The sequence below is a fragment of the Thamnophis elegans genome, chromosome 4 (genome assembly GCF_009769535.1).
Source record: "Thamnophis elegans isolate rThaEle1 chromosome 4, rThaEle1.pri, whole genome shotgun sequence".
NCBI lineage: Eukaryota > Metazoa > Chordata > Lepidosauria > Squamata > Colubridae > Thamnophis > Thamnophis elegans.
The window spans coordinates 50089891-50101583 of NC_045544.1; the positions used below are offsets into that span (position 1 = coordinate 50089891).

General features: G+C 41.4%; 1 non-coding gene across 1 annotated transcript; it reads left to right on the top strand.

Annotated features, from left to right (window-relative positions):
• Nucleotides 1–8065: 8065 nt before the first annotated feature.
• TRNAL-UAA lies at nt 8066–8148 on the top strand. The gene has a single exon. It is a non-coding gene; the product is annotated as a tRNA-Leu (tRNA).
• Nucleotides 8149–11693: the final 3545 nt, after the last annotated feature.

Below are 11693 nucleotides of genomic sequence, written 5' to 3' on the forward strand. Positions count from 1 at the left end.
ATACATCTTTGGGTTATGAATTCTCTAGAAGAATAGCGGGGTAGGCATCTGTGGATCCAATTTGTTTTTTTAACTGAAACACTAACATCCATTAACCAATAAATAATGATGTTGAAGGAAATGCATATCTCTCCTTCCACACATGCTTAATTACTTTTCTCTGCCCCCACCCTTTATTCATTTCAGCAGTAATACACTATTTAAATGGAAAGATTGTGGGGGCTATATAGCTGCTGATTAAGTAATGAGTCAGAAATTCTTGCTGATCTGTAAAAATCCTCCAGAGATCTATTAGCTGCCCACATTGTAGCACACAGGATCTTATTAACATATTTTGCTAAATTGTTTGTTTAGTTTTTTGCATATTGTGTCAACCGAACCATTTGTGATTTCTTCTGTAGGCCTTGGTTAAGCCATTATTCCATATAATGTGTGTGTTCACACTGAGATGAATTTATGCAATGACTAAGACATGTTTTACTTAGAACAAAGCACATGTGGCTGGGTTTGAGTAAGAGATTAAGTTACAAACAAACCATATTGTCAGCCAGTTTGATAACTGAACCAGGTCTTGGTCTGAATGTGTATTCTGTATCATATCTGAAATTCAGTGTGTGTAGTAATAAAACATACATATATTATTTCTTCATTTTGGCTTGCAAACACAAAATCAGTCCATTTCACATTTTAGAATTACATAAAAGAAAAGTAAAATTGCTTCAGCTAAGGGAATGACAAGAGAGCTGTACTTCCGCCTTGCCCCTTTGACTGAGTAAGTACTTTCCTCTAATCAAGGGAAGAGAGATGTATATAAAAACAGGATTCAGTATGCATACATGAAGATATATGAAGCTGTGAAATTGTATCAGATGTGAATAAAATGAATGAATTGGGGCATCGTGTTTGCATGGAATGCTTAGTTTCTGTAAATTGTGGCAGGACTATTAATTACATTTTTATGCTGCCCATCTCCCCCTACAAGGTGACTATTTATCTATCTAGCCAATTAATATAGCCACCCATCTCACAAAACATGTAACTCTGGCCAGCAAATAACAAAGCTTAAACAATAGATACCCCAAATCATCATCATCATCAAACATTAAACATATAAAAACAAAGCTAAGACCAGAAATAGTAGGCAAAGGGATGCTAACAAGAACAATAATAGCAATAATGAAGCTACTTCACTAGTTCTCCAGTCCCCTGGATTCCTTAGGCTAGCTGGCATAACGAAATCTTGAAGGGCTTTTGGGAGTTCAGAAATGATGGAACCAGTCTTATTTCCCCAGCAGTCTGCAGCTGTTTAATCATGCTTAAAGCCCAGTGGTGGGTTGCTGCAGGTACGACCCGGTACGGCTGTATCGGTAATGGCCGGGAGCAGCTGAGAGCATACCAGTACGGTGGCTCATGTGGCCGACCCGCCCGCCTGTGCTCTATATCTGTTTTTATGGGAAATGCAGTATGCAGCTCCTGCACGAGCCCCAACAAGCAGCTGGTTGACACAGGGGCGGTGGATTGCGCACGTCCAGGGCGTGCACGAACAGACCGCGAGCAGCGTATCAGTAGCGACGGTAAGAGCAACTCACCACTGTTAAAGCCCAGACATGATCTCTCTATAGCAGTTACCATAATTGGTTTGCAGGAACAACATGTGAAGCTTGAGGCATACATGTTACACAAACACAAACACTGCCATTTTCAAAGAAAGATTCACACTGTGGTAAGTCAAAAATCATAATCATGGTTTATTAGAGAAAGAGAAATAATTAGAACTAAGCATATGATATTTAGAATTATGCATCAATCCAATCAATGTTTGTATATAAGCCAGTGTGTTTTTCACACAGACACTGTATTGGGATAAAAAGTCAATACAGTAATGGTCACAGTGGCACAATCAAGACCCCTGCTTATGTTGCAGACACATGGATGTTGCATAAATACACAAAGATGGGTCATCTTGATTTTTTGACACCCCCCCCCCCCCCGATCTACTGCTTTTGTCTATGCTGTCATTTATTTCCTTATATAAAAAGTTGTGTCTTTATTCTTAGCATTCTTAGCTGATTTTGCACAAATCTGCTTGGTAACCTTCTCTGAAATGCAGTGGTTTTGTATCACCCAAGTAAAAAAATAACATAATAAACACTACTTTGTTTTTCCTGGACTCTATCCACAGAACCTGAAGGCCACACACAATTGTGTTGTTCTCCTTAAGGAAGGATTAGATCTAATTTATCTGTCAAACAAATCAATATGTGTCATTCCCAAAGGGGATTACTGTAACAGAAAATTATCCTGGCTCTATTAACCTTCACAAAGTCACAAAGACTATAAAATGCAGACCACAGAACAAAAAAGACATGCACTTTAAGAAACTCTTAGCAATTGGGAAATGATTTGAAATGACTTCTGTGATTGCCCAAGTTTGCTTCTTTTTTGTCACTTTCTTATTGAAATAATTCACAGATGGAATAAAAATATGACTAATAGAGTCATATATGTATGTTACATTTGTATCTCATTGTTCTTGTATCTTAGGGCTGAAAAACATGGGGTCCTATAGCCACCTTCAATCTTTGACTTAATTTCATAATTTTAATGTTTACATTATACTTTAATATAGTCAACATCCTCAACATCCTAGATCCCTCTTACAGGTATTAGTTAACTGGTTTTTAATTCTGTCTTAAACTTTATTTTGTTTATCATTTGTACTAGTCTATGAAATGCAATAAACTGAATTGATTGATTGACTGAATTGATTTAATTTCATGTGGGCCAACATCACTTCCAGAGTTCTTTCAACTAATTATGTTTGACCTTTAGAAAAGTTATCTGATAGCCTCTTGAATGTAGAAGGAAAAAAGAAAGGAAAAGAGGTATCAGATATCAAAAGATGTTAGAAAAAAAAGTAAATAAGTGCCCCCCATCATCTTTGGTTCTGACTTTCTGATTTCTGCAGAAAGCATGTGATGCAATTCCAAGCATATTGCCCATGCAGCCGGATGAACGGCAGGTGGCTCTGCTCATCTGCCTGGACGCTTCTGCGTATGTGCAGAAGTGTTGCATACACATATGAATGAACTGGTAATAAAAAAAATGGAAACTCACCACTGATGGACTTCATCTCCCAGGATTTCTCAGCAGGCAGGCTGCCTGGGGAATGCTGGGAGGTGAAGTCCACCGATTTTAAACTTGTCAAGGCTGAGAAACTTCTAGTCTAGTAGAAATGTGAACTAATTTAAGTTTTCTAAACTGTAGCTTAACAGCTACACAATCCACTGAATGGTTGACATTCTCATTTTTTAAATGTATCGATAACTGCAAAAATGCATTTTGTATGCATTTTTTAAAATTTCAATGAGCAGCTCAGAAAATTGGAGTATGCATGTGATGGAAGAGGGCTTAATCCTCCCCCCTCTGCGTATAGAAAATTCACTGTGGAGATATTTTATCCTGCCTACTATTTGCATTGGAAGTTGAACCTCAGGAAGTGGCCTGTAACTATAGACCTGTTGCTGTTTGTCATTTTTTTAAAAATGTACATAATAAGCATTCATGCTCTATCCATCATTTGATTTGAACTCTGTCACTTCAACTAAAAAGTGTTAAAACTGAAGGTAAATTTAATTCTGAAGTGTCACATTACCATACAAAGTAGCATAAAACCATCTGTTGATATTTAAAGCTCTTTGAGGTTTTTAGGGCCATTTCCTAACTGCCGAGTCACAAGTTATATTAGATAATTGGGGGATGGGAGAGGGGACAACAGCCTGCAGCCAGAATTAAAATAGCAATCTTTACATCGGATACAGAAGCAAAAGCTGGAATCAGCTGTGGCTTCTTGCTTACAGAGTGGAAAGTTTTACTCACCTCCATATATTTTATTTGTGTTTGTATCAGTATTTCCATTAGATTATGCTCTACTTATTTTTAGATACATTCGTATTTCACTTATTTGTAGTTCTTTCACTTTAAGAACTGATTGGAGAACCAGATGTGGTTGGTTCAGGGACCTGCAGTCAGGGGAGGCAGGGGAGGCGGGGCCTCACCAGTCTCATGAGGAAAAGAAAAAAGGCGAAAAATTCCGTATGCAAAGGAGGCATGTGATTCTCCCGCCTCCTGATCTGGGAGCAGCAAATCATGCCTTGGCAGGCTTGCCTAAGTAAGTTGCTTTTTTATATAATTTTTTACACTTTCATCATGGCGGGCGAATAAGAGGAGAGTTGAAATCCACAGCTGGAAAAGATATGTGGATCGGACGGAGGGAGGGGGGGATTCAAAATTATTTGTAATGTAAGTAATTGTAATTTGTTTTTATTGTGTGTGTGTGTGTGTGTGTGTGTGTGTGTGTGTGTTTTACCCGCCTCTGCTGGCACACGGGCTGACACATTTATTTTTATTTATTATTTATTATTTTTTAAAGCCATGCCGCCTCAGCCCGTCATAGAGCAAAACATGTCCTGGCTTGTGGACGGGAGGAACGCTGGCACTTTAAAGTGCATGCCGCCCGGCCACAAACCAGGACATGTTTTGCTGTATGGCGGGCCGAGGCGGCATGCACTTTGCCGACACTTTAAAGTGCATGCCGCCTCGGCCCCGCCATACAGCAAAACATGTCCTGGTTTGTGGCTGGACGGCATGCACTTTAAAGTGCCAGCGTGCCTCCCGTCCACAAACCAGGACATGTTTCGCTCTATGGCGGGCCAAGGCGGTATTTACTTTAAAGTGCCGGCATGCCTTCCGGGCCGGCCATGAATATAGCTGCTGTCGGGGGGGGGGGGGCTTTTGAAGAGAGGAGGGGCGAAGGAAAGGGAGAATGCAGAGTCGCCTTTCAGGGATGCCAAAGTGGCGGGAAACCAGCACCGTCACCAGAATCTAAAGCTTTTGGTGGCTCCAGACAGGTGAGGCAGGGAGCGGAGACCCAGGCGGTTTCCTTCACTCCCCTTGCATTCATTTTTGCATTCCTGCGTTCGCTGGACTTCGCGCTCTTCTCTGCACCTCCCAGCGAGCAAGCAAGCGGGGATCAGGCTGCCTGATCCCCCATCGCTCGCTCACTCGCTGCTTTGCCCGCCTAGACCGCTTCAGCGCCGCTCTGGCTACCTCTGTCCGTCTGTGCAGCAACATCATCAAGATGAAGAGCGAGAGGGAAGAGCCCGGCCGGGAGAGGGCCCTGGCGGCAGGGCTTTAAAGTCCCCGCGCCACGTCCACCATAGAGTGGGACCGGGACCCGCTCTATGATGGACGCTGCGGCGGGGCTTTCGCGCTTGCATCACTGGCCATGAAGGTCACCACACGTCACTGGGTTGGTTAGTGTAAGAAACCAAATGTCTGATACAATAGGACTGTTCTTATGATAGTTCAAAGTAGTTAATAATGAATAAGGTAATCCCTAAGAAAAAACAATGAAACTAGGCACAATAATTTCTTAAGTTATGAGCATGTTTGCATTACTATGTCCAGCAATATAGGAGAATATTGGAGGAAGATGATCCTATTAGTGACAGCAGCTAAACCATCATTTCGCATTGTATAGAAGAAGACAATGGTAAATCACTTCTGTATTTTACCAAGAAACCCCCCACAAATAGACACTACAAAATTGGAGTTGGGTGGCCAATAAATTTAAATAAATAAATAAATGAAATTACTGATAGTGCCAGGTGATGGGCCTGTCAGGTCAAATGATATACTACATGCTACTAGAGGAGCTGAGGATCTTTTGGAGTACTAATATGATGCAGGTCTACTAAAGCCTTCCTGGCATCTGGTTGCTAATGTTACCATGCAGAGAAAGAAAACCAAAGTTGCAAAGAAAGAATTACAGAGCGAACGTGGGACGTAAGAAGTATGAACATGGAAAATTCAACTCAGAGACAAAATGGATCGTATATTGAGATACTAGGCATCAATACACTGAATTGGATAAATTGGATACTACTCATTACATGAAAAAGAAAGAAGGAACAGCATTGCTTTCATAAGGTTATAGCAAAGACACTACTTCAGTGATGGTGAACCTTTTCAGCACCAAGTGCCCAAACCGGAACGTGCGTGCATGTACTGGAGCATCGGAAACACAAAGACAAGCTTGCTGGTGTGCATGTGCGTGCCGTCTACCTAGTCTTTGGATTCCCAGCGTGCACATGCGTGTCAGCCAGCTGGTCTTTGCACTTGCTGGAAACCCAAATACAAGGTGGCTGGTGCTGGAAACCAGAAGAGTAGCTGGCGACAGCGTGCATGCCCAGAGAGAGGGCTGTGCATGGCACTTCTGGCACGCGTGCCATAGATTCGTCATCACGGCACTACTTAGATTTAATGCAGTCTACGACTGAATAATATTAATCAAACTTCACAGGCAATCCTTAGAAAAGAAAAGATACTCAGATGGCCTAATGTGTCTCTAAGATCAGAACTGCACAGAGCTAGGTATGAAAAAAAGAAAAAAGAAAACACCGAAAATGCAGGATAAAAAGAATACTAGCGCTTCTGAATTTGGTGTTGGAGAAGATTCTTGAGAGTATCCTGTATAACCCAAGAAAACAAATTAAGAGAGCATAGAAGAAATTAATTATTTTTAAAAATTATACATTTATATTGTCTGTGAACAGAGTTCTGGGTATCATTCATATTAATCCAATTCACAATAACAATAGTAGTAATCTCTATCACATTTCTCAAATGTATGTAATCCTTATTATATTGTTCAAATATATATATATTTTTAAAATGCCTAACTCATCTTTACCTTCATCTATATCTTCCTTGTTCTATCTAAACATTTCTCTATTATATATGACAAATTTAACTAAGTTTCATTTATATTTATCCAATTCACGCTACATTGTTAATAATCTCTATCACATTTATCAAGTTTATATAATCCTCATATTATTTATACATCTCTTTAGTACTTCAGTTCTCATCCATTTTTCCATTTTAATCCAATTCACAATAACAGTATGAATAAATTTAACTAGATATCATTCATGTTGATCCAATTCATATTAACATTCTTGATTATCACATTAATCAAATTATATAGTCCTGTTACATTGTTTAAATATACATTGAAAGAAAAATACCTAACATCTATAAAGTTCCAATCTATTATTTTTATTCATTCTATAAGCAATTTATGTTTTAATATTTTCCCTAATTTTATTCCTGTGCTGGAATTTTGATCACGCTGGGGGTGCTGCTATACAGTTGTGTGAAAACTGGTCATACATCACTTTTTACAGTGCATTTTGAACAATCACTAAAGGAATGGTTTTGAGGATTACCTGTACAGTACAGCCTCTAATATATCTATTATCAAAAAGGTGGGAAGGGAAGAATAAACACCTCCTCAAGTAAGAATCATGAAAGCAAGGTGGACTAGATTAGGTTCAGGAAAAGACTTCTTCCAGAAGTCACCAAAGCTTCACAGATTCTCTTATGCCATCATGGGATGTGTCTCACCTTAACTGTCTCAACTCAGCCAGGCGGAGTTTCATTCAAACCATCACTAAACCAACTTTAGTTTAGCTTGCTGTGCCCAAGCCAGCCAGGGGTGGCACAGTCTTTCAAAACAAACCTGGGCTTTATACAATGTGTGAACTCAAACATTTCACTACGTCACTGGCCATGTAATCAGCCCAGCCTTCCTTCGGCGGCAGAGCACGGTTGTGCGACTTGCTTGGCAGCGAAGGAAGGTTGTAGCTTTTTAAAAAATCTGCTTTCGCCAAATCTGCTAAAGATTCTACTTTGCTTGAGGAAGGTACTTGAAGGAGGCTACTTCCGACCGCTCGCGCGCCTTTTTATTCCCTTGAAATCCGGGTTGTACTTTCCTCTCTTTCTGCGCCCTCCCGCGCGCTGAGTAAAGAACGCTTAGAGCGGGCGGAGAGAGAAGAGAAGGAAGAAGTAGCCGAGCGCGGTTAAATCTTTCCCCTCGCTCGTAAGTTCCACTCAGGCGGGGCCCGCCGTAGCTTGACAGGAGCAAGCAAAAAAAGAGAGGAGACGGTGACCCAGCTGCTCGCTCTATGTAAGAGTGCCTGCTGATTGCGCTTACAACCGTACCAGGATGGCCGAGTGGTTAAGGCGTTGGACTTAAGATCCAATGGACGCATGTCCGCGTGGGTTCGAACCCCACTCCTGGTAATGGCTTTTTTTCTGCCCAGCTTCTCTTAAATTAAAAGAGGAAACAGAGAAACATCGCAGAAGACTTCAGGTGAGGCTTCTTCCTTTGAACGGACGCCCGGCAGGACCTTAGCCGCCATTCGAGCGAGTCCTCCTCCACCACCTCCCGCTGGGTGCCGCTTCTATAACCGAAAGCAAAGCCAGGCTGGGTTGCACGAAAATGAGATCGCGTCATTTTCACGGTTCCATGTAAACATATGAACGAAGCTGCTTCTCTTCTCCCCCTTCCCCACTTCCTTCCCCACTCTGTGCAAAGCGTGGTGGATAGGGGCGCACCAACTTATGTCATTTTATTCTATTTTATATATTTATGTATTAAATTGTATTTTACCCTATAACTATTGTATTTTACCTTACTTTTATTTTAAATTGTTTGTATAAGATTTTATTGGTGATATGTGGCCTATAGGCTAATTAATAAAGCTATCATATAATTTTGTCAGCCACCCGAGAAACATGCTGAAGTTTCTGGAAACCAAATAAACAAGAGACCTACTTTTAAAGCCTAAATATGACAAAAATATGACAATTTGAAAAGGGTTTGATCTGGGAGGAGAGGCTGGCTAAGGGATTTTTTATTTTTGTGATCTTCAATTTTCCTGGACTACAACTACCATCATCTCTGGCAAGCCCAACTACCCATAATCTAATTTCACCTGGAACGAGCGATTTTCTTACAGAATTTCGGGAAAGAGAACTGCCAGCAGTTTGATTTTCATTCAAAGAAATAATAGGATTGGGGTTTTTTGGGGGGGGGGGTGTCCGATATTCCTCCCTTACCTTCTTCCCTATCAATAAAGGATAATATTAGTAGCTCAGAGTTGGAATGAGGGGTGCTTGGTGCTCTGTGAGCTTGCTTTGTTGTCTTGCAGACGTTTCATTACCCAAACTAGGTAACGTCATCAGTGTTTAGATAGCCCACATCAAAGAGGCTGACATATTTCTAACTGATGAAAGAAATGTCCTTCTGGGTTCAGCTCCGAGTGGGGAAAAAGACACTGGAGACATGGAGGCTGCTTACCAATCATAAGCAAACAAACATTCTCCCTCTAATATAGACACCAAAAAGAAACATCTATTTATTATTTACATTACTGCACGTTAGTAGGATCTATGAAAAACATGAACCTTTATATAACATGACTACGATTATCTTTAGAACAGGTTACTTTAATAGATTTCAATGAGTCCATGGCAGTGGTGGAATTCAAATAATTTAACCCGTTCTCTTCCCTAATGATTTCTTTCAACAACCAGTTCACCAAACTGCTCAGAAAGTTAACAACCGGTTCTCCCAAAGTGGTGCGAACTGGCTGAATCCCATCACTGCTCCATGGAAAGAAACAACTTCTACCAATCTTTAGTTGAAATTTACTTTGTCTTCTTGTTGCTTTAATGCATTAATAAAGACACCCACACCATATTTTCCAGATTGGGAAAACTGTCTTTGAGTGTAATAGATTTCCTTTGTAATGCCTTGATACAAGGTCTGCAATTAAAATGAAACATCAGGGAAGTATTTAAATAATAAGAATGCAGTCCAGAAATATCAATGTGATGATACATCAGTGAATTATCCATTGATTATCTAATCAATTTATATTGTGAAGCTTGTCATGGAGTCTTAATTATGAATAGCAAAAGGTACAGCATGAGACAATTGACAATAACAGTTGGCATTTAATAATGGAGATGAATTTTTAACTGAGTTGCAACTTAATCACCTTTACTTATATTTCACCCTATGGGTGAGGATTAGTCTGACATTTCAACTGGGCTATGGCTAAACCATAATGAGCCATTCTATATATTAATTCCTGATATAATGCATATTATGATGTAGGAGGATGTAAATGTTTTATGTTAATACTTTTGCTGTAGGCCAACATATGTCAACATGGCTCTGCTACAGGTGTGAAATCCACTTACATTTGCTACTGCAGGTGTATTAGCGCAGGTGTGTGCAGAGCATCAAAGTGATACCCAAAGTGCAGGTGGGCGGAGCCTGCTACCGAGCACGACTGGCAAGTGAATAAGCGAACAATAAGGTAAGTCAACAGCGAGTTGGAGGGGAGAATCCACTGTGCCATGCGATTTAGATTAGCTAGAAAGCAGGAAATCCTGCTTTCTAGCTAATATAAATCGCAGGCCACAGCTGATCATTGGAAAAACCTGTTTGTCCGAACCGGTGGCATTTTTTTTACTACCAGTTTGGGTGATGTAGGAAGTTATCACCCAGCCATCTCCCAGAAAAATGAAATATCCTAGGAAATATTGAAAAGGCAGAATATTTCTCTAGATGTGAAAAGAAGGAAACATGTTTTAAAAGACAGAATAGCTCCCTGTAGCTTCCTGCCCTTCCCCACTTTGTCAATGGGCCACTAAGAAGGCCAAGCTAGTCCCTTTACATAATAAAGACTTCTCCACTGCAGCTCCAGGAGGATGGGATTAAAGCATGATAATATTGGCCCCAACTCACCAGATGGCATGTGAGAACTCAACCAAACCTGGATTCAAAACACAGCCTAGAGAGTTGCTCCTGTATGACCCATGGGAGTCTGACAACCAATCAGAATACATTTCTTACACAGGAACAGGAAACAGAGAGGTGGGACTGAACCGGTTATAAAAAGCCTAGCAAGCCCCTCCCTCAGCCCTTCTTTTCCACCAACATTGAAGCATGTGACCACCTTTTCTGTTCAGGGCTCTAGCCATGTGGTCCTGTCCACCAATAAACCATCTTTCCAAGCAGCCTCCATGTCTCCAGTGTCTTTTTCCCCACTTGGAGCCGAACCCAGAAGGACATTTATTTCATCAGCGAACAGCTGGCATCTTTGCTACCAGTTTGGGTGAACAGGTCCGAACCGGTAGTATTTCACCCCTGCTCTGCTAGTGTTCTTTCTTTGGGAGAAGTTGGAGTTGGAGTTTATTCAATTTGTAGGCCGCCCTATTCCCCGAAGGGACTCAGGGCGGCTGAACAAAACCAAGGGAGGGGAAATTACAAAAAGTAAGACAAAGACAATTAGACAATACGAACAGTTTAAAAGCACAACAGACACAGCAATTTCGAGTAGGGGGGGGGGAAACTCAACCCCAGGCTTGCTGGGACAGCCAGGTCTTCATGGCCGTCCGGAAGGCCTGAAGGGTGGAGAGGGTCCGAATCTCCATGGGGAGCTCGTTCCAAAGGGCCGGGGCAGCCACAGAGAAGGCCCTTCTCCGAGTAGTCGCCAGCCGACATTGGCTGGCAGATGGAATACGGAGGAGGCCTAATCTGAGGGATCGAATGGGTCTGTGGGAGGTAATCGGCAGAAGGCGGTCTCTCAAGTACCCAGGTCCAATACCATGTAGGGCTTTATAAATAATAACTAGCACCCTGAAGCGTATCCGGAGACCAATAGGTAGCCAGTGCAGCTCGCGGAGGATAGGTGTAACGTGGATGTACCGGGGTGCACCCACAATCGCTCGCGCGGCTGCATTCTGGACCAGCTGGAGTCTCTGAACACTCT